This window comes from Pogoniulus pusillus, chromosome 12 (assembly GCF_015220805.1).
Source record: "Pogoniulus pusillus isolate bPogPus1 chromosome 12, bPogPus1.pri, whole genome shotgun sequence".
NCBI lineage: Eukaryota > Metazoa > Chordata > Aves > Piciformes > Lybiidae > Pogoniulus > Pogoniulus pusillus.
In genome coordinates this window covers 19,269,874-19,292,630 of record NC_087275.1, presented here as the reverse complement: position 1 = coordinate 19,292,630, position 22,757 = coordinate 19,269,874, and the positions used below count along the sequence as shown (strand labels likewise).

Here is a 22,757-nt window from a genome sequence, read left to right as displayed (position 1 = left end):
CTCCAGGGACAATGACTCCACCACTTCCTTGGGCAGCCTGTTCCAATGACTGACCATTCTTTCCACACAAATTTTTCCCCAATATCTAGCCTAGACCTCCCCTGACACAGATTCAGGCCATTTCCTCTCAATCTATCACCTTATACTAGAGAGAACAGACTGACCCTCACCACAATTGTCTTTTAGGTAGTGTAGAGAGCAATGAAGTCTCCCCTCAGCTTCCTCTTCTCCAGACTAAACAATCCCCAATCTCTCAGTCATTCTTCATAAGACTTGTTCTCCAGGGCATTCACCAGCTTTGTTGCCCTTCTCTAGACAGGTTCCAGCGCCAAAGTGTCTTTCTCATGGTGAGGGACCCAAAACTGAACACAATATTCAAGGTGTGGTTTCTAGTGCCAAGTGTACACAGGCATGGTCACTACTCCTGCTGGCCACACCAGTCCTGACACAGGCCAGGATGATGCATGCCTTCTTGGCCACCTGAGCAGATTGGTGGCTCACATTCAGCTGGATGTCAACCAACACCACTGGGTCCTCTCCTACCGGGCATCTTTCCAGCCACTCTTCCCCAAGCCTGTAGATTTACATGTTGGTTTTTGGTTTTTTTGTAGCACAAGCAAAGCACCTGGCACTTCGCTTTGTTAAACCCAAGATCTCTTTGCAAAGCCTTCCTATCCTCAAGCAGATAAACACTGCCACCCGATTTAGTGTCACCTGTGAGATTAAAAAAGTACACCACTTTGAATGGACACACTAATTCAAACTTCTCAAAAACATACAGTTGACAGATCTCAAAGGTGCCTATTTATATTTCTTGTTTCACTTTCTGAAGAGAGGCCATTTTCTTAATGGGCATTTAGCTGCACAGTTATTTGCAGAATACATTCAGGTGGCAGAAAAGATTGCTCAAGGGACACTTCACTGGAGGAAGTGGCAGGATTGTGTTCGTATAAATAGTTAATAGAATCTGCATGACCCAGTACTAGGAGTTTCACCACGTGCTCTAAAAGCCAGTGCACTTAAGTGCTGTCAGCTGCAATTTCAGTGTCAGCTTGTCTCTTTGGACAGAGACACCGAAGTAGATAAGGCTCCTGGAATAGCTAGTACCCCAAATGGATAGTGCCTCTTAGGAGATAATGGAAATTGAGCTACAGATTCTGTGCTCCCTTGCTTATGGCTAGGAGCACAGCTGCAGCTGTGCTTTTAGAATTGAACTTTTAACTTGCTTAATTCCAAACTTTTAGAATTAAACATAGATTAGAAAACTTTCTCTAGCTAAAGCAATTTAACACACCAGGGCTCCAACAGCACCAGGACTGAAAGCAAAAATTAGGGGAGGGTTGTGTGAAAAGTTAGTAGAGGGGGGCAATAAAAAGTGACATGCAATTACACCTGCATAAGGAAGTGGCATGAGGTGTCTTATTGTGATAACAACAATAAGCTATGTAGACGATGTACCACATCCTAAAGCTTACAATTACTGGGGTTTAGGCAGAGTAGGAGACTTGGGACACATGCTAAGCCTGAAATCATTAAGGCAGCCTCTGCTGTGGCTGGCACTAAGTAGCTGGGCAAGGAGCAAACAGAACAAACAATGCAGAGGACATGCAAAGGTTTTCCCAGAATGGATGAGAGCGAAGAAACTTGTTTATGCCTTCACTCATATCTGATGGCATAAGAGGAGTTCAGATCACTTGGACATAGACTCCCTGAAAAGTGGTGGTGAGCAGAATATTATTGCATCAATGTAATTTTCCCTTTCAATAATGCTTAAGGCTCACTGTCACTAGTTGCTAGACCCTTAATACAAGGGAAAAAACCATTTTCAATAAATATTTGGTATATAGAAGGTAAGAACTATAGATAAAATTAGTTTGACCTGATGCATTATTTTATCACCTATATCCTCACAATCCAGAGCACAGCCCAACTGCCTATGGCAGAAACAACAGTTGACAACTTGCATAGGGGAATATTGTCAGTAGGCAGAGGTGATGCATCTTCTGGTTCTAATCCTGAACAGACAACATATTCCTGATAATTATCCTCATTTTTCACACTATAACCTCTGAATTGACTTGAAATTTGAAACTTAAGCTCAGGTTTATATATACCTATATTCACATTCACAGATGACAACCCCCTATCCTGTATTTTAGAGGACATAATTCAAATAGCCTTCATTTTCCTCAGTCTTTCTGAGACCTACTGATTCCAAGGTGGGAAAGTTCAAAATTGTCACCAAAATCATCAGGAATCAAAGGATTTTTGAGGTGCCCTAATCGTGATCAGTAGTAAGCAAGACATTGAAAGAGCTCCTCTGTGTAAGACATGATCCTCCTTTCTCCCATCATTCATAGATGGTGCCTTAGAATCTTGCACCTCTGTGTCCAGTAATGAAATTACATGTTTTTACTGCTTCTTTCAAGACAAGCATTTAGCACTTTTTAGCACTTTTCCACTTCTGCTTGCCTTATTAGCTCAGTATCAGCTAAGTTTGGAGCAGAAAGATATTAAAGCTGAAGTTATTTAACATATGTTTCTGAATCACTGAGGTGAAAAATGCAGATTGGTTGTAGCACCACACTGAATTTGTTCATTCAAGCATCTGATCCAGAGCATCAAAATCTTAGAGTTCATTGCATTCAGTTTAAAAAAGCATTTACTAAAATGATAGACAGTTGCAGTGTGACTGTGCAGTGTGTAGGATAAAAACATTCTTCTTCACCAATGATCCTCTGTTGATCTACACCAGAGGAAGCTGAGTTTGTCTTATGTTGAAATTCAAAATGAACAACATGCATTTGATGAAGATCAGCCATGTAAAAGAGAGCACTAGTGCTACAAGGACAATTTATAAACTTCCCATTTAAGCTCTTTAGGTATTAATTCTTCTCAGGAAAAACTGATATAAAATTTGAGTTTAATACAATTTCAGTGATACATTTGGGTTTGTGCTGTCTCCTTGCCTTTGTTTCCAGACATACCAAAAATCATTAAAGGCTCACCAAAAGGACACTTTCTATCTATTTTAATCAGTACATGTGAAAAACTGTTCTTGCTGAGTATTGTGTTTATTTGGCATTGCAATTATATATCAAGAATTTGAACACATGCTGCTTGCTGAGATGACTGCAACAACACATACACTCGACCCACCAGAAAGAAGGAAATCAAGAGCAGTACCACTGTGCAAAGATGCCACACCTTTCCTTCCAGTATGTCTGGCATCTCACCAACAGATTTTGTGGGCTGCTGTCTACATTTAGTCTGTATCTGAGGTTAAACTACAGCAGTTGCTCTACCACTTGATGACCCTTCCTCAGTAGAGAAGGGGAAATCAGGAAAGAGGGACAATCCATAAGCTGGGACAAAACCAGAGTTCACAAACCAGCCATACTATTACAACATATGCAAAGCTATAATCAGTCCAGTGAACATGGTGTAGTCACAATAAATCAGAAAGCAAGGAGCAAGCAGCAGACTCATCTTGTCCCCGGTAACCTCCCTTTATACCGATCCTGAAGTTTGTTATATGGGATGCACCTGTGAGCCAATTCAGCTCAGCTGTTCTGGCTGACTCAAAACTGCTAATGGCCTGCAGACCATGCCTAGCCTATGATTGTGTCCCAGTGAAACCAGGACACTAGCATCTGGGGCAAACTGGCATTAACGAGCTTCAAACCCACTACAATTCACTGATACTAGTTATCTTTCTTGGCAGTAACAAGCCACAAGATTACTGCTTAACAGTTCTAAATGGCTGGATAAAGCTTGCATGTTGCTCGAAGTTCAGTGTAGAATACACATCCTTTCACTGCAGTCCAAGAGGTGTTAGGTAGAGCTGCTATCTAGGAGGAAATATGAGCAAAGATCTTGGTTCAGCTAATGCTAAGTATATGATACTCTTAGTTTTAATTGCATAATGGAAATGCCACATCCACCACATAATGAACATAAAAGGAAAGATGATCAGAAATGTTTATGAAAAACTAACTTTAAGACTTTGCTTGTGGTCTGGCAGGGATAACCATGGTGTACTCAATAGAGCCATTATTTGCAAAAGCAAAATAAAATTATCTGATCTTTTTTAATCCAAATGTGCTCCAGGCATATGAAGGGCCCAGAGCACATGACCTATGAGGAGTGTTTGAGGGAACTGGCATTGTTCAGTCTGGAAGTAAGAGGCTGAAGGGAGACCTCATTTCTCTCTACAACTACCTGAAGTGAGGTTGGAGGGAGAAGGGAGCAGCTTCTTCTCTGTAGTAGCAAGTGATGAGACTAGAGGAAATGGTTTCAAGATGCACCAAGGGAGGTTCAGACTGGATATTAGGAACTATTTCATCACTGAGACACTGGAATTGTTCGCCCAGGGCAGTGGTGGAGTCACCATCCCTGGGGGTGTTCAAGCAGCCTGTGGGCCTGGCACTTAGGGACATAGTTTAGTGTTGGCCCTTTGGTACTGGGTAGAGGGTTGGACTGATTGATCTTTGAGGTCTCTTCCAACCAAATATATTCTGAATAATCAGTTCATTTACAGAATCACAATCATTTAAGTGAGTACAGATCATACTGTAACTTACACTTCAGAAAATTATTTCCAAATAAATATCAATTTGTCTTAATACTGAATTGGGAATTATTATTTTGGTTTTAAAGTATCATGACATGACTGTGGAACATCCATATGATTACTAATCAACATATGCTATTGATATGCCCAAATAACCACTGAATAGTTGCCTCAAGGTTTTGCAAGCTTACACAAGCTTTAAATATTGCATAAGTTGAAAATAAACCAAAGTTTTTTAAGAATTAAGACAAATTATTAAATAGGATTATATTTAAAGAGTCCAGTGGAGAGCCATGAGGATGACTGGGGGTCTTAAGCATCTTCCCCATGACATCAGACTTACTCCAGAGTGCAAGCACCAGCAAAAAGTGTGGCCACTTTGGTAGAAAATTAATTTCTGCATAGCTTTGCCTTGGGATCTTGCCTGCCCAGTAGCAGTCTCTTGTAAGGACTTCCTTTCGAGCCTTGGAGAATGCTGTTGAAATACTGAAGTAATCAGATGTGATTTTGCAGATTCTGGATCTTTTCATATTCTTCTCCTACTGCTCTGCATCACCCTAAACTCCTGAACGCTCTCAGAAGGCCCATGTTAAAGGAACTTGTAAATGCTGCTTTCCCACATCCTGGTCTATCTCCATAACTAAGACATAGCTCTATGCTTACCCAATAAATACCTCTGCTGACTTCAGCAGCACTTAAACTCGCATTGCAACCATAAAATCATAGAATTGTTTAAGCTGGGAAACAGCACTACAATCCCCAAGAGGCAAGGACCTGCTGGAATCATTCCAAGGAAGAGCCACAAAGATCAGAGGGCCAGAGCACCTTTCCTGTGAAGACAGACTGAGAGAGTCGGGGCTTTTCAGCCCCAGGGAGACCTTAGAGCTGCATTTCAATATCTGAAGAAGACCTACAGGAAGGCTGTGAAGTGACTGTTTAAAAGTGTTTGTAGTGATAGGATAAGGGGCAATGGTTTAAAACTGGAGCAAGGCAGAGTTAGGTCAGACACCAGGAGGAAAAGCCTTCACAATGAGAGTGCTGGAATAGTGGATGGTTGAAACCCCATCCCTAGAAACATTGAAGATCAAAACTCATCTTCCCCAAGCAGCCCCTGCTCCACCCCCCCATTATTATCCCCTAGCAGTCCCTGCTCCACAACCACCACCCCTCACTCTGCCTAAACAGCTTCTTTGCTACCACCATCACTTTGCACCCACCCCAGAGCCTGGGACAAGACCTTCAACTAGCCAAGATACCATATAGCAGAGCCCAGCATAAGTGAGGGCTGGCCAGCCAGCCCCCACAGGCAATGTTAGAGCGACTATCAACTCTCTAGCCTGCCTAACCGGGGGGGGGGGGGCACCAGGCCTTTAGATCCCACTCTCATTCATCCAGTGTGCACCATGAGGACTTACCAGTGGTGAAGGGGGTAAGGACCCTCTATCCAGCCAGACACAGCTTAGGGCTTCTACCTTTCCTGGGATCCATTAAAAAGGGGAGTGGGCAGGGAGGGCAAAGTGGTCACACCTGGAGTGGGAGGAGACTCCAACAGAACCCAGGTGCTCTGGGTTTGTGGGAAAAAAGGGGGAAATGGGGCAGGTGGTGTGAGAAAAAGGCAGATATGGTGGGAAAGAGGAGGTGATGGTAAAAGGAGGGAGATGGAGATAGATAGGAAAAGAGAAAGATGGGGGGGAAGAGGAAGATGGAGAGGAAGGAGATGGAAAGAAAAAGAGGAAGATGGGGGGAAACAGGAGATGGAGAGAAAAGATGGGAAATGGGGAGAAGGGAGATGAAAAAAAAAAAACAAGCAAAAAAAATTAAAGCAACAAAGAAAGAAATGCAAGTTGGCCTGCAGTGTTTACATTGCAACCAGCCTTTTCATTACCAACTCTTTGTCACTTCTGCTTGGAGTTCAGAGGAGGGCAACAAGGCTAGTGAGGGGGCTAGAGCACAGCCCCGTGAGGAGCAGCTGAGGGAGTTGGGGTTGTTCAGCCTGGAGAAGAGGAGGCTCTGGGGAGATCTTTTGCCCTCTGCAGCTACCTGAAAGGAGATTGTAGCCAGGCAGAGGTTGGTCTCTTCTTCAGGCGATCAGTGACAGAACAAGAGGACACAGTCTCAAACTGGGCCAAGGCAGGTTTAGGCTGGATGTTAGGAAGAAGTTCTTCACAGAAAGAGTGATTGGTATTGGAATGGGCTGCCTGGGGAGATGGTGAAGTCACTGTCCCCGGAGGTGTTTAAAAGGATGAGGCACTTAGTGGTTTAATTAGAAGGTGTTAGGTTGGACTCAATGATCTCAAAGGTCTTTTCCAACCTGGTTAATTCTGTGATTCTGTGGTAAATGATCAGTGTTTAATCAAAGCACTCTTAAAAATCCCTTGCTGAACAACAGTCCTGATCCTCTACCTGAAGTTCATGCCTGAGGCACAAAAGATAATGATGGCCCCAACACACATGTATGGAAGGTCTGCACTGGAAATGCAGTCACAGTCACAACTTTCCTTCAAAAACATATGTATGGCAAAGGAAATAGGGACAACTTTTTTTTGGTCAGCAAAGAAGTCAAACTGGGAGACTAAATAGAGTGAAAAAGGAAAGTTAAAATGTCAATAATAAATTTTGAGTCAGACTTAGTGATAGGCCAGTGAGAAAAACAAATAAGAGAACTTCAAACTTCCTTAGCTGTATTCCAACTTCAGTTTTTACTGAATGCCCCTGGTTCTTTTCTAAAGATGATGGCTCATGAACAGGGATGGCATTTTTAGCCTTTGGACTCTGGAAGCTTCTTAAAGACACAAACCTGATGTCAGAGAGACAGAGATGTAGTTACAGCTATGTGCATGCACCAAGCCAGTTTGTTTAGCTGTGTCACCGAGAGTGAGTGACTGCCAAAAGAAAACTGCAATCTGAGCTCATCTGGGAACTGGATATAAAAGGAAAGAGTCCTTTCCCGGTTCCCACCTCCCACGGACTTCCAACCTCCCCACTATTCACATGCCCTTCCTTTCAGCTGATACACTATGCTGACAGCTACAGGAGTAGATACCAATACTAAAAAACATCAGTGTAGCATTTCAAGAGACATACATAAACACACACAAAATAAGCTCAAGGGAAAAAGAAACAAAAAGCCTAGGGAAAGGCAAGGGGATGGGATTTTTTTTTTTTCTGCATAACTTTTTTCAGCTTACTTTGGCTCCAGGCTATTTCAGAAGCAATATTTTAAAGTCTCCTTTTAAAACAAATTAGTTAACTTCCACTGTAAATAATGCACTTGATCATTGGTGCAACTACAACATCCACCTTCTCCTTCTTCAGTGCATATATATTACAGGTGCTTTTTCAAACAGAAATAAATCTATTAAGTTACAGATAATTTATACATAAATGTAATACCTGTAGAAAAACCTTGCATGCAGCCCAGTCTGCATTAATCGGAACTCTCTACATCTTGAGTAGCTTTCAAGAACAAGGTGTGGAATATAGACTAGAAGAAATGCAGATTTTTTTTTTTCCTCAATGCAAATTCAGATTATCCAGAGATGTTACAGGTTAATCTACTGACCTGATCCCACCAGAAAAAGGAGTATGTTAAATGAAACACCTACCGCTGTAGATCCTGAAGATGTGGCTACAAAGACTTTGATCACCATGTTGACAGTAATGAAAATGAATCAGCAGAGCACGCGTGCTATCCACGAGTCACCAGTCTCAAGAGAAATCCAAGCGTTCCACAGCTCCTGGGCTAACCCAGGTCCTAAATGGGTGCCCTCCCTCCCCCCCACCCCTGGCAATCCAGCAGCTTTGGACTCTTCCTCTCCCTGGGGTCCCAGGTTTTCCCACTCCCTTTGCTCTTAGGTATTTTGGGACGAGGGGCCAGTCAAGGATTGGTTAGTAAGAGGAGCCATAGCAAGGGGTTTGCACCTGCCCCTGGCCTTATTGCATTAGATTGACAGGGTGCCAGTCCAAAAAAGGCAAAGGAGAGTAGTGCACCAATGAGACAGGGCTGGAGAAATATCTGGGAGAGGGGGGAAGGGACAAGTGAGAAGGGACAGGGAGCAGGCAACTTAGTGCTGGGGGCAATCACAAAGCTGCCGGGTAAGGCTTAATGTTGGATGGGCACTGTCACAGCTACCTCCTACATAAAAGGGCTTGTGCCCTCTCCCTGACCACAGCAAGGAGGCTCCAGAGTTATAGCTGCAAATTTTACATTAAAAAGGGAAGGGAGGAAAGGGAGGAGAAGGGGAGCATAGATGCAGAAGCAATTATAGCAGAGATCGTATTGAAATAAGGCTCAGTCACAACAACTCCCAGCTTTAAGGGATTCTGATCATCATTCACACAGCAGGGCTCAGAGACTTCACTGAAATAAATGTGCCAATATTCCCTAATACTGAAGAGGGTGATTTGCTTGATTCTATGTATCCAGGATCTGTTTTCTTTTAACTTTCTCCTCCTTTTTCATCACTAGTAAAAACTGCCAAGGCAAAAGGTGTAAGAGGAGTTCCAGAACACTTGCTAAAATATATCCCATTCTTCTGTGTTATCCAGAATGCTGTTTTTCATCTGGTTGTTGGCTTCTGCTCCAGAGATGGTCGTAATTCAATGACTGCCTGCTTCAGGAGGCCTCTGAGCATGACAAGTATTTTAAGAATGTTAAATGGTAACAGATTATTGTAAACTTTTAAGGGCCAAGTTTGTTTCTGTTCTACGTAAGCAACATGCCTCTAAGGTCAGCAAAGCTGACCTTATGTCAGAAGTGAAACTGGACTAGGTTTTAGAAAGTACTTACAAACATTTCAGATGTTAAGATCAAACAGAGCAGTGTCAAACACTGAAAATACTTAAAATGGAATAGTTTCTTCCAGGGTAGATAAGGTAGGACGGGATGCACAATAGTAAAGATGCTCTTCAAAGTAAGCTTTTGTCTGTGCAAACTGCTGTGTGAACCTGCAAATGCAATATTCCATGTATGGAGCTGGGATCCTGAAAAAGCATACTGAAAACTAAAAATAACAGTATGGATAAATTGCACTGTTTACTGTGGCTCATCATCTGTCATTTCTTTCTTCTTACGAGAGGCAGTAGGAGGTCCATCAAGAAGAAAAGTCTGTTAGAACCAGGTATTTTCAGATCATTTTCCTTCAAATCAAGAAAATAAAAACAAAAACAAAAACCACAACCCCTGCACCGCTGACAACAACAAAAAGCAAACAAACCAATCCAACAAATCTTAGTGCAAAAACATAAGTTATTGCCAAAAGCTACTACACATGCTTGCTTCTTGGGAAAGTTTGTTAAGTACAGCCTTAAATTCAGGGGAAATTTGGAACATACTGTTTCTAAATTAGTTTATTTGGTTACTAGTGCTGTGAAGAAGTACCAGCAGAGGATACAGTGGCCTTTGACTTCAAAGCATACCGATAAGCCTTGCAAGTGCAGTGATACTACTAATAATTAATACTCAAAATGGTAAATATTTGCACTGCCAAACATCCACAGTCATGGCTGGGATAAAATTGCCAATGACTACCCTCTGCTGTTGTAATTCACATCTGAAGTGGCAAATGAACTCCACAAGGAAAACCAGGATGCAGTGCAAAGCCTCTGCCTACCTTGGCATTGACAGGTGAGGGCTTCAGGGCATAAGTCCCACGCTGTCCAGCCTTGTAGAAAAAATACATTGCTTCAGCTCCTTTCATTCCTAAGGGATTCTTTCCCCCTTTTCAGCATAAAAATGTTTTGTCTAAACCTGAGCCACAAGTTTGGAGCCTGTCGAGTTCAGCCTGTGTGTTCCCAGGGCACACACCATACCACACAACATATTGTGATAAAAAGTGCCACCGTGGCATCTCATGGCACTGAGGGACTCGCTGCCTGCACGACAGGTTGTGTGGTACAGAAATAAGAGGGTGGCTATGGATATGCAAACGTCTCTGTAGGGTGTGGAGTGGGGAAAGGGAAAGGAGGGGAAGGGAAGGGAAGGGAAGGGAAGGGAAGGGAAGGGAAGGGAAGGGAAGGGAAGGGAAGGGAAGGGAAGGGAAGGGAAGGGAAGGGAAGGGAAGGGAAGGGAAGGGAAGGGAAGGGAAGGGAAGGGAAGGGAAGGGAAGGGAAGGGAAGGGAAGGGAAGGGAAGGGAAGGGAAGGGAAGGGAAGGGAAGGGAAGGGAAGGGAAGGGAAGGGAAGGGAAGGGAAGGGAAGGGAAGGGAAGGGAAGGGAAGGGAAGGGAAGGGAAGGGAAGGGAAGGGAAGGGAAGGGAAGGGAAGGGAAGGGAAGGGAAGGGAAGGGAAGGGAAGGGAAGGGAAGGGAAGGGAAGGGAAGGGCGAACGGGGCCGCCGTCCACGCTGCGCCTACAGCTCCCAGGCTGCCCCGCGGCACCCGCCTGTCTCCATGGCGACCGCGGAAGGCGGGAACGGCGGCGGGGAACGGCGGCGGCAGGGGAAAGTCTCGGGAGGCCGGACGGGGATGGGGCACGCCGAGGTGGGCAGTGGAGCCGGGCAAGACAAAGGTGGGAAGGGACAGAGGAAATTTCTTGAGAGGGAAGAGAGGAAGCTGAGGCAACCCCAGCTGGAGCTGATAGGTGATCTCATTTTGAGTGAAGACAGTACATTATTTCTGTTGTATGATATTAATTGCTGCTGAGCATGACATAAATGGTATAGAATGAGGGGTGGAGGATGTGTTGGTTTAAGCTGACTGGCCACACTGGAAGGGACAAGGGACAAGGCGAAATCCCCCACTCCTCCACCCCAGTGGCACAATGTGAGCTGGATCATTATCCTACACCATACTAACATCATGATCACTGCAATACAGGAAGGGGCTGCTCAGGGTTTATGGGACTTGAGGTGTATTCTATAGCTTGTCAACTTTCCTGATCCAGGGTTTTTTTTTGTGATTATTTTCCCCCGTGGACTTCCAGACAGGGGTGCATCCCCTTACCCTTTTTCAGTTTCACAGGTGGTTTGCATTTTATCTGCTCCCCTGCCACTGCATATTCTGGTATCTCTCTTTTCTTTCCTGCAATCTGATGTCCTTATCTCAGTCTCTGCCTCCTGGGTCCTTTTCCTCCTTGTGCACCCGGAGAGGAGCTGGGGAAGGGCAGAACAGAAGGAGAAGCCCTCTGTTACGAGCAGATTGCTGGGGCTCAGCTGCCAAATTAGTTAAAATCAGGACACTAATGCATTTTAAATGCAATTTGGGCAGACTATTGACAGTGCCAAATCAAATTTAAACAGAAATAGAAATGTATGTACCAAGGTATCCTTTGCCTAATCCTCACATTAAAATGTGAGTTCTTATTTCTTAGGGGTTATTGCACTGGCTCAAATTTAGTAGGACCCTGGACATTCTTCAGTATTCCACAAAGAAGATTTGCTTATGTAAGGAACTGAAGAGTAATTAAACTGTTTTGATTAAGCCTACAACATTTTGTGCAAACTTAAATGGAACTTTTTTATTTTCCTTGAGAGTTAGGTGATTCTCTTCTCTCCTTTAAGAAATTTAATTTAATTTAAAGTAAAATGCCACCACAAAGCAAAAATGGCAATCCCACTAACAAAGGAGTTAGTCTAAAAATATCTTCTTTTTTTTTTTTTTCAGTGAAGGCTACTTGTTAAAATCCATCCTAACTAAAATCTCATTTTAAGCCCCCTTAGATGTCTTTTATGTAATTGCCATGGCTCTTTTGGACCCATCCCCAAATATGTAACTCAGTCTACTACTGGGTGGAATTCTGCATATCTAAAACTATGGTCTGAGTATTCTTCATGTGATATTAAGAAAATTAAACTGATTGAACCACATGACAGGAAATTATCAGAAATAAATTAAACAGTGTTTAAATAATGCTTCTAGGACTATGAAGTAAACTGTTCCCATCTGCAGCAGCTTCACTATGGCAAAAAAAAAAGATGTTAAAGACGTTCACAAGGACATGGAAAGTTAGTCATCATTCATAGATTCATAGCATAGCAGGTTGGAAGGGACCTCAAGGACCATCTAGTCCAACCTTTCAGGGTAAGAATGTTGTTGAAATGAGATAGCCCAGCAGGCTGTCAAACTGGGCCTTGAAACTGTCTAATATAGGGAAATCCACCACCTCCTTTGAGAGTTTATTCCAATGTATAATAGTCCAAATAGTGAAAAAGTTTCGTCTGGCACCTAGTCTGAATGACTCCAGTAGCAACTTGTTCCCATTACCCCTTGTCTTTACTGTGTGACTCTTCATTAAAAGGGAGTCTCCCTCCTCATGATAGCCACCCTTTATATACTTGTTATGAGGTTCCCCCTAAGCCTTCTCTTCTTAACACTGATCAAACCCTGTTCTCTAAGCCTTCCTTCACATGACAGGTCTTCCAGTTCTCTGATCATTCTCGTGGCCTTTCTCTGAACCCTTTCCAGCCTGTCCACATCCTTCTTATATGGCGGGGACCAAACCTGTGCACAGTACTCAAGGTGTAGCCTGACCAGTGCTGAGTTGAGTGAGAGAATGACATCTTTATTCCTGCTTGTGATATGCTTATTAATGCAAATCCTGTTGACTTTCCTCTGTATTCTATGATAAAGATATGTTTTTTAAAAGCCAAACAATTAAGAGAGTTAATTTTGTTTGGAAATTAGGCTGTTGAGAAAATGGAATTCCAGAGGAAGCAGCAATGTTACTTGCAACCTGATCAAACAAAGTAACATCATCATCTCACCAGAGAACCACATCTCTGACAACCGTGCATTAGAAGTGCTGTTTTCCAAGCTGTATGTGTACTTAGACGTGGAGATAAGTGTCTTGCAGCATTTTCAAAAGCAAACAAATGTGTTAAGTACAGTTAGGCTGTGAAGAAATTGTTTTCAATAATAAACATTGAATTTCCCCCCTAATGTTCCTTCTGAAATTGTGTACAGAGACATATGGTGCATTGCAAGGTTTTATTTATCAAGCTTTTTTTGTTTTCAAAACCAATTCAACATCCCAAAGATTTACAATAACCTTTGTTTCAGTATAAATTGGATGCTCTCTTGTGCAATTTTAGGTGATGTTTTATCCTGTATCTGTAACATGGCAGCTAAGAATGTTTTCTATTTTAATACACAAGTTGATGTTGTGATCTGGTTTGTGATCTAATAATTGAAAAACATGACCAAATGATATTTTTATGACATGAATTGAAAGATAAAAATACTATAAAACACAATTAGAAAGATCTAGTTTCTAGAGACTTGAACTTAATATTGTTAATCATTTAGTAGGTATTGAACATAAATATAATTACACTTCTTTTCAATGTCATTAATCATGAATAAAATGTATACATTACAGGAGACATTCACAGTGAAATGGCAGTACCTTGTAAGTCTTTAGAAAAGCCATGCCAATACCACAGTAAATTCTGAGATAAAATATAGTAGAAACAAACCCACATACTGCAGACCACACAATTATTTTAATGGGTTAATGAGTAATGGCTTTTTTTTTCAGGGTAACCTAATGTTTCTGACAGAATCACAGAATTAGGTTGGGAAAGACCTCCAAGATCATCAAGTCCAACCTATCACCCAACACCATCTAATCAACTAAATCATGCCATCAAGTGTCACATCCAGTCTTTTTTAAAACACTCCCAGGGATGGTGACTCTGCCATCTCCCTGGGCAGCATGTTCCAATGGTTAATCACACATTCTGTGAAGAACTTCTTCCTAACTGCCTAAAACTGCCCTGGCCCAGCTTGAGACTGTGTCCCTTTGTTCTGTCACTGGTTGCCTGGCAGAAGAGACAAACCACGAACAGGTAGTTGTAGAACGCAGGTCTCCCCTGAGCCTCCTTCTCTGGGCTAAACGATCCCAGCTCCCTCAACCACTCTTCAGAGGGCTGTGCTCCAGCCCCCTCACCAGCCTTGCTGCCCTTCTCTGGACATGTTCGAGCATCTCAACAGCTTTCTTACATTAAGGGGCCCAAAACTAGACACAGTACTCAAGGTGTGGCCTAACCAGTGCTGAGTGCAGGGACAAAATGACTTCCCTAGTCCTGCTGGCCACACTATTCCTGATGCAGGCCAGGATGCCACTGGCTCTCTTGGCTGTCAAAGATGATTGTAGTCATTAATACATCAGAGAGATAATGTACAGCCTTATATTTTGTGTTTGAATGCCAAATACACTTCTTTTGCTTATTAGAAAAATTAGGTTTAAACCTGGGTTTTGCTCATTTGAGAAATATTTTTTCCGATACTTCATCATGATTTTATGTATTGTTTACAATAAAATATAACCATTAGAAGCTTACTTTCTATTATATTAGCATGCTTATTTTTTTAATCTGGTAAGAACTGAAAGTTTTCAACAGTCATACTGAGTACATCCATAGAGTAAAATATGGTTTTGCCTTTTTTTTAAGCGCCTAGAAAAACAGCTGAAGTTGAACAATAGCACCTTTAGTCATCATCTGGCAAATGAGAACAAAAGAGCTGTGGAAGCCAGGATAATTATAAAGAACTTGCAAATGGAAATTAACTCTCTTCACCAAAAAAATTAAGGTATTCAAGATTTCAAGTAGGTTTCTGTTCCTAAGAGAAAATCCAAGTGTTTAATGTTACTTATTGCTTTTTGCTTCTATTATTAATGGAATTTTTGTTTCCTTGTTGAATCTATAGCCCACCAAAAAAAGTTACATCAAATAATGAAATTATTGTAGGGTTTGTTTGTCAAAAGGTTTGTCAAGTAGTTCAGTAACCAATTGTGCTAGTTTGAAGCAGGGCAGAACGTTTTGGTGAGAAGAACTGGATCACAGGCTGTGAAAGGAAAACAATGGTGATGTCTGCTCCCCTCAGAGTCTTGCTGAAGAAGAAAGTAAACATTAGATAACTCTCTCGCCATTTTGTCACTCACTCTGCCTTGGGCTTCTGACTGAGCTACATCTCTCTAACACACCCTCCACTCACCTTTGATTCTTAAGCTCTTGGCTGAACCTCCATTCTTCCTCGGGACTGGGGTAAGGTTGAGAGGGGCAGGGGGAAGGTGCAGGGGTGGTTGAGAGCCCCTCCTGGGGACTCAGGTTTCTGGGAGGGGAGTTGTGTTTCTGTATTACCTTTTACTTTGTATATTTCTGTATATACTGTAAATAGCTGCTTGTATATTGTGCTAGCTGTAAATAAATAGCTTCATTTATATTCCCAGAGCCGACTGAGCCTAGTCTGGGTGATTTCTGAAGTGTGGGGGGGCAGGGAACACCCAAACCATCACACCAATCAAAACAGAAATTAATGTAGCACGGTTTGAACAAATAATCCACACCGACTTGTAACCATGCTGATAGATGTAGGTCAGTATGTTCATCTACTGTATTTCAAATGGGCTCCCTTACAGAAAAACCTTCAAACCAAAATGAGCGAAATATTATAATCTGCAAAAATGGAGCTGATCAAAAAGACTTGAGATGAATGTTTAAACCAGGGGTCCTCAAACTATGGCCCGCGGGCCAGATGCAGCCCCCCAGGGTCCTCAGTCCGTCCCGCCGGTGTTTACCGAACCCCCACGCCGGGGGCTGGGCGGGAAGCCAAGCAGCCACTCCCTGCCACTCAATGCGCTCGCAGGCCTCCGCAGCCCCCACGCACCCGCCGGGACTGGGCTGGAACCAAACTACAGTCCAGCCCCCAACAGTGTCTGAGGGACAGTGAACCGGCCCCCTGTTTAAAAAGTTTGAGGCCCCCTGGTTTAAACATTTACCAGAGTTTGTTTAAATTCCAGCTTGTTTTTCAGACAAATATTTTGGGGAGAAATATGTGCAGTCGGACACTTGCTGTAATGCTTGTACACCAAGCACACAGGAGAACTCCAAAGTGACACTACCTAGGAACACACACAAAGCTGCCACACGAGCCATAAACAAGAGCAACAGTACATATTCCTGGAAACGATAAAACCCTCGTGGCTTTTTAACAATCTAAACTCTGTTTGTGACAGTTAAAATAGACTTGTTTTGAGAAGGGCAGAACAGGCAGCTCCTGAGGACCTGAATTTCTGTGCAGGGGTACTGTTGGTCCCTGTTACCTATGCAGCAGCTGCAGACACTTTCCTCCTGATAGTTGCTGCCCCGCTGCAAAAGCCCAGTGAGCTGTTGGGAAAGCAAAAAGCATGGTGTGCTTCCTGGGCCCTCTTTCAAAGGCCTGGCGTGGCCACACCGCCACTATTGTGTTCAGCTCTCGGCCCCTCACGCCAAGAAGGACACTGAGACACTGGAACGTGTTCAGAGAGGGGCAACAAGGCTTGTGAAGGGCCTTGTGAGGCAGCATTTTTTTTAATACTCCTGATAGCTGCAGGTAGACTTGCTTACATAATCAGAGAGCTCTATGTACATAAACAAACCTGAGTTATTGAGTGAAACCATTAATTTCATAAGCTTTCCATGAGAGCAAAGATTGCTCAGCTGTGGGAAGGTCACACCAGCTCATCTAGAGGTACAGCTCCCCCTAGTACTGAACCTGAGGAATGCTCTGCTGATTTCTGTTGAAAAGCTGCTAAAAGATTTCTTGCTGATTGCCATTCAAAAGGGAGAACTAATTCCCTCATCATCATCAGAGCTATTCTTTCAAGAGCAATCCTCAAATTGGTTATTGACATCCTTTTCACCAGAGAATTGCAAACAATTGAAAACCACCATTTTTATGGAGAGTCTTCCTCTGATTTCAGAGATCAAACCTGAGAATAAAGTTGAATGTTGGCTTAAGATTGATCATATCTTTCCTTCTGAGTTAGCAACTTTCTCAGCTACTGTACTCATGGCAAAGTTAATCTAAAAGGAGGAGAAAAGAACAATATACTCACCTCCCCCCTCTCAACTCCATTCATCTGTTTCTTTAAATGTCTCATTCAATCACTCCCTTGGAATCTCATTCCAGAGATCACAGACATTTCAGTGTCAAGCATTTCCTCGCAAGAAGCTGGTTACATAAAGCCTTACCTAAATGCTCAGATTTGGAAAAGGTGAGTAACCAAGACAGAGGGCATGAAAGCAAAACACCTTTATTAGACTCGGTAAGAACCTGGGAGCTGAGGCCTCACACCAGACCTCTCAAATTTACATAAGAATATTACCACACAAACTAAAGTCATGTGGGTTCTAGAGTATAAACATATTTGACTCTGCATGTTCTATCTGAACTGAATTTTGTTTATCTAAAACTTAGGTATATTTATGAGGTACTGATGTAAGACATGGACCTGACAGAGCTTGCCCAGAGGAGGGTCACGAAAATTATCAGGGGGGTGGAACACCTCTGCTACAATGACAGGCTGAGGGAACTGGAGTTGTTCAGCCTGGAAAAGAGGAATCTCCCGGGAGACCTAATAATGACCTTCCAGTACCTGAAGGGGGCCTACAGGAAGGATGGAGAGAGAATGTTTAGAAAGGCCTGTAGTGATAGGATGAGGGGCAATGGCTTCGAATTAGAGAAGAGCAGATTTAGATTGGCTATTAGGAACAAGTTCTTTACCATGAGAGTAGTGAAACACTGTAACAGGTTGCTGAGGGAGGTGCTTGGGGCTCCATCCCTAGAGATACTCAAAACGAGGCTCAAAAGGGCTCTAGGCAACCAGTTGCAGTTGAGGATGCCCCCTGCTTACTGCACGGTGGGTTAGGCTAGATGACCTTTGGAGATCCTTTCCAACCCAGATCATTCTATGATTCTAAGTATGAAAATGTGAAAAAGTTCAGGTAGGTATGTCTGTGTTCCAGGTTCAGCATTTATCAGGCAGAACAAAGAATTTCTCTATTAAAGAGCATTAAGATATGCAGGGAAGAAAAAGTTTAAATCCTAGGCCACATACCAATATTATCAATCATCAAAGATATCTTTTGTTTATACCAACAATATAGTTCCAGAAACTACTGTATTACTAATGACTGTCCTTTTTCAATAGGTCTTAGTATAAATGGATCAGTACAAGTAGATAAACACAGTTTTAATCACTGGTGCTCTCACAGCATCAAACATGGGAAGCAAGAAAAAGTGCAATTCAGCTTCCAGAGGTATGAGTATATATCCAATCTCTTGTTTAAACTCTTAGCTAAACTGTATGTTATTCTATGAATTTCAGTAGTATGCCTGAATGGCTAAATCCCTCATCTTAACTTTCTATGACGTCAATTATGTGTGAATGTAATTTGAATGTAATTATATTACTAAAAATATGTAGGACAAACTTTGTGATACACAATAAGAATATAATACTAATAGAAGTGACTAATCTTTTTATAAGTATTGCACTGCCTGTGTACTTTTTAAGTCACTAAGCAAGTGTTCCCTCATTATTTTTATCTTAAATTGCCAATCATAGGAGAAAAACTCTTCAGAGGACCCAAAAGCTAAATCAAATTCTGCATATGCAGATGTCCGATGTAGGACACAGAAGTCATCAATGAAGAAAACAAGAGAGACAGAAACATTTAAGAGGGCTTGTAGAGGTATATTTTAACCTTTTTCTCAGAAACTCATTTGATCTTTTCAAAAGTCGAATGAATTGATGATACCAGTAATTTACATGGGTCTGACAGCCATTAGCTGGCACCTGACTCACAGGAAGTGCTTCAACAAAATAACATATTAAGTCACTGAAATCCAGCTGCTGGTGGTGCTGCACTGACAGCAAAGCAACTCCACACTATCGGGCATCTTCATACTGCTGTACTTGTAAAAGCAGCCCCTGGCCACATTGGTAAAAAGCTGGTGCTTTACCTGTAAAAACGCTTAATAGTTCAATTCTACACTAATCATATACTGATATCAAATTGTTGGTTGTAAATCTTAATCATAGCTGAAGTCAAAATAGATTTCCGGCCTAGAATCTATTGCTGAGAAAGGAAAAGGACTTAAGGGCTAGGAGTATCTCCTCATTAGAATGACTGCTATAAATAGCTTTTATGTAAATCTTTGCCATCAACTGTGTTCTCATACAAAAGTTATATGCAGGGGACTTACCTATAAACATCTTTATTTTGAAAAACCTATATAGAACACAAGAAAGGAGTTAGTTCATCTATTATCTACTTCTTTCTAAAAATATTCATATTATATCCATTATTTTAAGGCTTGTAGAAAGAACTGAGATCTGAATGCCATCATGATAAATTCTCAAATGGTGGGAGACTTTACATGACCTAAAGGTCAGACACTTAGAGAGGTGAAACAGGTGGCTAAGGTCACTTATTAGATCAGTAACAGAGCTAGTAATCCGGAATGCATTAACTCCTGTGTTTTGTACTCCACCTTCTCAGCCTGCAGCATTCCAGACCCCAGTCACCATTTGTCTTCGAAATCCCCTTTAAAACTGATAGGAAACACAAGTCATCTTCTGATTCTGCCTCACTGTTCACCAGGCTCTCTTCTGGCTTTCTCCCACTGCCTTAGACTTAGTTACTTAGTCTTATTTAGCTATTTTAGTTATTACAACAAGCTTTAAGCTTGGGCTTTCTCTCATTTTGGAGATACTCTGTGAGTCCCTCTGAAAGGCAGGACTTATCACAACTTGGCCCCTGCGACAGGCAAATGTTATTTACTGTAGGCAGTCAGTACACACAGACCTTTTTCTACTAAAATGTGGAGTCAATTCTTTTACAGGCTGGAGAGTTGCAGTATATTCTGCTCCATGCAACAAACACCTGTGGTGTCAAGGGAAAGAAAATAATACATGTATTTAAGTTCCATTTAAGAGCAAGAAAATTATAATTAGAGTTCATATCTCAAGTGGTTTCTGGTTTGCATTGTACATGACTTTTCTGGCCCTGTATTTAGTCATTACTGATGATATTTGCATGCTAATTCATTTAATAAAATTAAACATAATGAAAAAAGCAAACATAACACTATTTAGCTGTATTCAGTAGCACAATAATCTTGTTTAAAATCTTGCTTTGTCCCGTTATATTTATTAGTAAACAAAATTGACATAATGCTCAAAGTAGAGATTCTGTCAATAGTAGCAACTTAAGCAGTGAAATAAGGAAGTAAAACCTGCTCTCATTAATGCTTCATGACTCTTTGTGCTCTTAGGCAATTTAAGGACATTCTTAAAATCTACAATATTTTGATTTAGAGCATTTATGTGAAGACAGCCTACCGATGTAAGAATATGCTTGTTTGGAGTTTATGGAAGAAGAAAAAAAAGCCAGATTTTCGTAGACAGGAGCTGAAAAACTTGATGAGGAATTAGCAAACTCCTGCAAATGACAGTGTAAAAGTGAACAACTGGGAGGAAAATGAAGTAGAAAAATGTGAAAAAGAAGAAAAAAATCCAGATGAACAGATAAACAGGGAGGGAGCAAGGTGTAAATGTGTAACTCGAGATCCAAGAGACAAAATATCCATTAAAGTGGAAAAAAAACCCAAAACATCTCAGAAGCCACTTATAATTTGCATCATTTTTTACATCAGGTCCAAAATTAAGAAAAGGGAAATCTATGCAATCAGGGACATGCAGCTCAGGACTGCAGTAAAACAGCTGAATCAAAAGTGAAAAACTCCTTTGGGCTATATGAACCATCTTTTAGTAAAGTTACCAAAGCAAGGCAGAAGGACAGCTCCACTGAAGCAGAAGACTGTGCTCAGATGGCATTTGCTGAAAGAGGAAAAAAAAGTCTTACGAAAGAATTCTTTGGATCAGGTTGTGTTTGAAGAGACAATCATTCAAGTTCTAACATGAGAGAAATGAAGGAAGTGAAAGGATGCAGGGTTACACAAGCCACATTTCAAACTACCACTACTACTATTAGTTCATAATGTAAAGCCTGAAATTGTTACAAATACCCTGATGAGCATACACAAAGTAATTACTGTAGATAGTTATCAGTTTACTTTTACTCTAGAATTAAGGCTCGTTTAAAACAGCAGTGGGTTTGCCTATTAAAGCTTCAATTATTGAGAGTTTCTTTCACTTTTTCCAAAAAGACAGTCAAATCAGTTGTTACCATAAAACATTCTTCTGGTTTTGCTCTGTGCACATGATGAGTCTTTCCAGAAGTGCCTTAACAGTTATGACTAACTTGTTACCAGGTGTCCAGGTGAGTCTTTGTCTTGTAATTTTCAGCCTTTTGCATTCTCTCTGCTGTTTGCAATTTGGAGCAGTTTATTTGTTAGCTAGCTGAAGTGAGCAACCTACTTTCATAAGATTCATCATTGCACTGGCACCAACAACACAATAAAAAAAAGTAACTTTTCGTTTTCTTCACTCCTGAAACAACTTCTAGAATTCACACATAACAAAAACAATTTGCTATTACATTGTTTTCACTAGCATTATAAAGCTCTAAAGCTTCATTCTTTTCCACTGTTAGAATTTATCAAAGCAGTTTGCCTGGTAGCTTCCACAGCTGACATCCAAAGATGAATGTGCAAGAGTAAACTATTGTTTTGGAGAAGTCAGGCGTGTCCAGTTCTCAAAAAGCCTTTAAAAATCCTGTGTTTAAGGTTATGTAAGCAAGAGTACAAAGATTATGTTTTGTTCCTCACAGTAACTGATGAAATACTTGCTTAAAATGATGTGAAGCTCAGGAAAGTTATGTGTATTCCATTAATTTTAAAAGGCAGTAGCATTAAAAAAAAAAACAACCAATAACAAAAAGCTTCAAAAACATAATACTGCAAAAGCTTTTAGTGGTGATTAAGACATTTACATTTGAAGCTACTTGTGGCTAATTTCTTTTTAAAATGTCAAAGTTTTTTCTTGAAGTAGTGCTTCAGCTGTACAGGTTTCGAAGCATGACTTTGTGCACTCTTGCTGCTGGCCTGAAGCGAAGAGCAAACAAGCGTGCATAATCCAACATTCCTATTGGTACTTTCATACCTAATCCAACATTCCTATTGGTACTTTGGTACTGACTAGGTGACCAAAAGCCTTTTCTCCCCGTCTCAACCAAATGCTTTGACTGGAGCAGCCAACAATCTGCATATTTGATGCCCCCATGCTAAGTTTGGATAAACAGCAAACTCCACTGTGAAGATTTTAAATGATGTTTCTTTTCCCTGTTAAACTTTTTAACCAGTAGATATATCATTAACTACATCTTTAGATTAAAAAATATGCCAGTTAAATTATCTATCCTGAATGCTTCTTAAAGTGGCTTTTTAGTATTTATTCCAACAGTTATCTCCTTATGCAAGAACACAGAGGGAGGGCACCATTGGTTTGGGTTTAGTGTTTT

At 41.4% G+C, this 22,757-nt stretch overlaps 1 protein-coding gene and 1 pseudogene across 1 annotated transcript in view; one reads left to right on the top strand and one right to left on the bottom strand.

Annotated features, from left to right (window-relative positions):
- SH3BGR (SH3 domain binding glutamate rich protein) overlaps positions 1-6,087 on the bottom strand; it is a 28,942-nt gene extending 22,855 nt beyond the window's left edge. The window contains exon 1 of the mRNA XM_064152552.1: positions 5,989-6,087. The gene's annotated coding sequence lies outside the window, so the exon portion shown is untranslated. The remainder of the gene's footprint in view (positions 1-5,988) is intronic.
- Positions 6,088-10,959: 4,872 nt separating this feature from the next.
- LOC135180055 (uncharacterized) lies at positions 10,960-21,336 on the top strand (annotated as a pseudogene).
- Positions 21,337-22,757: the final 1,421 nt, after the last annotated feature.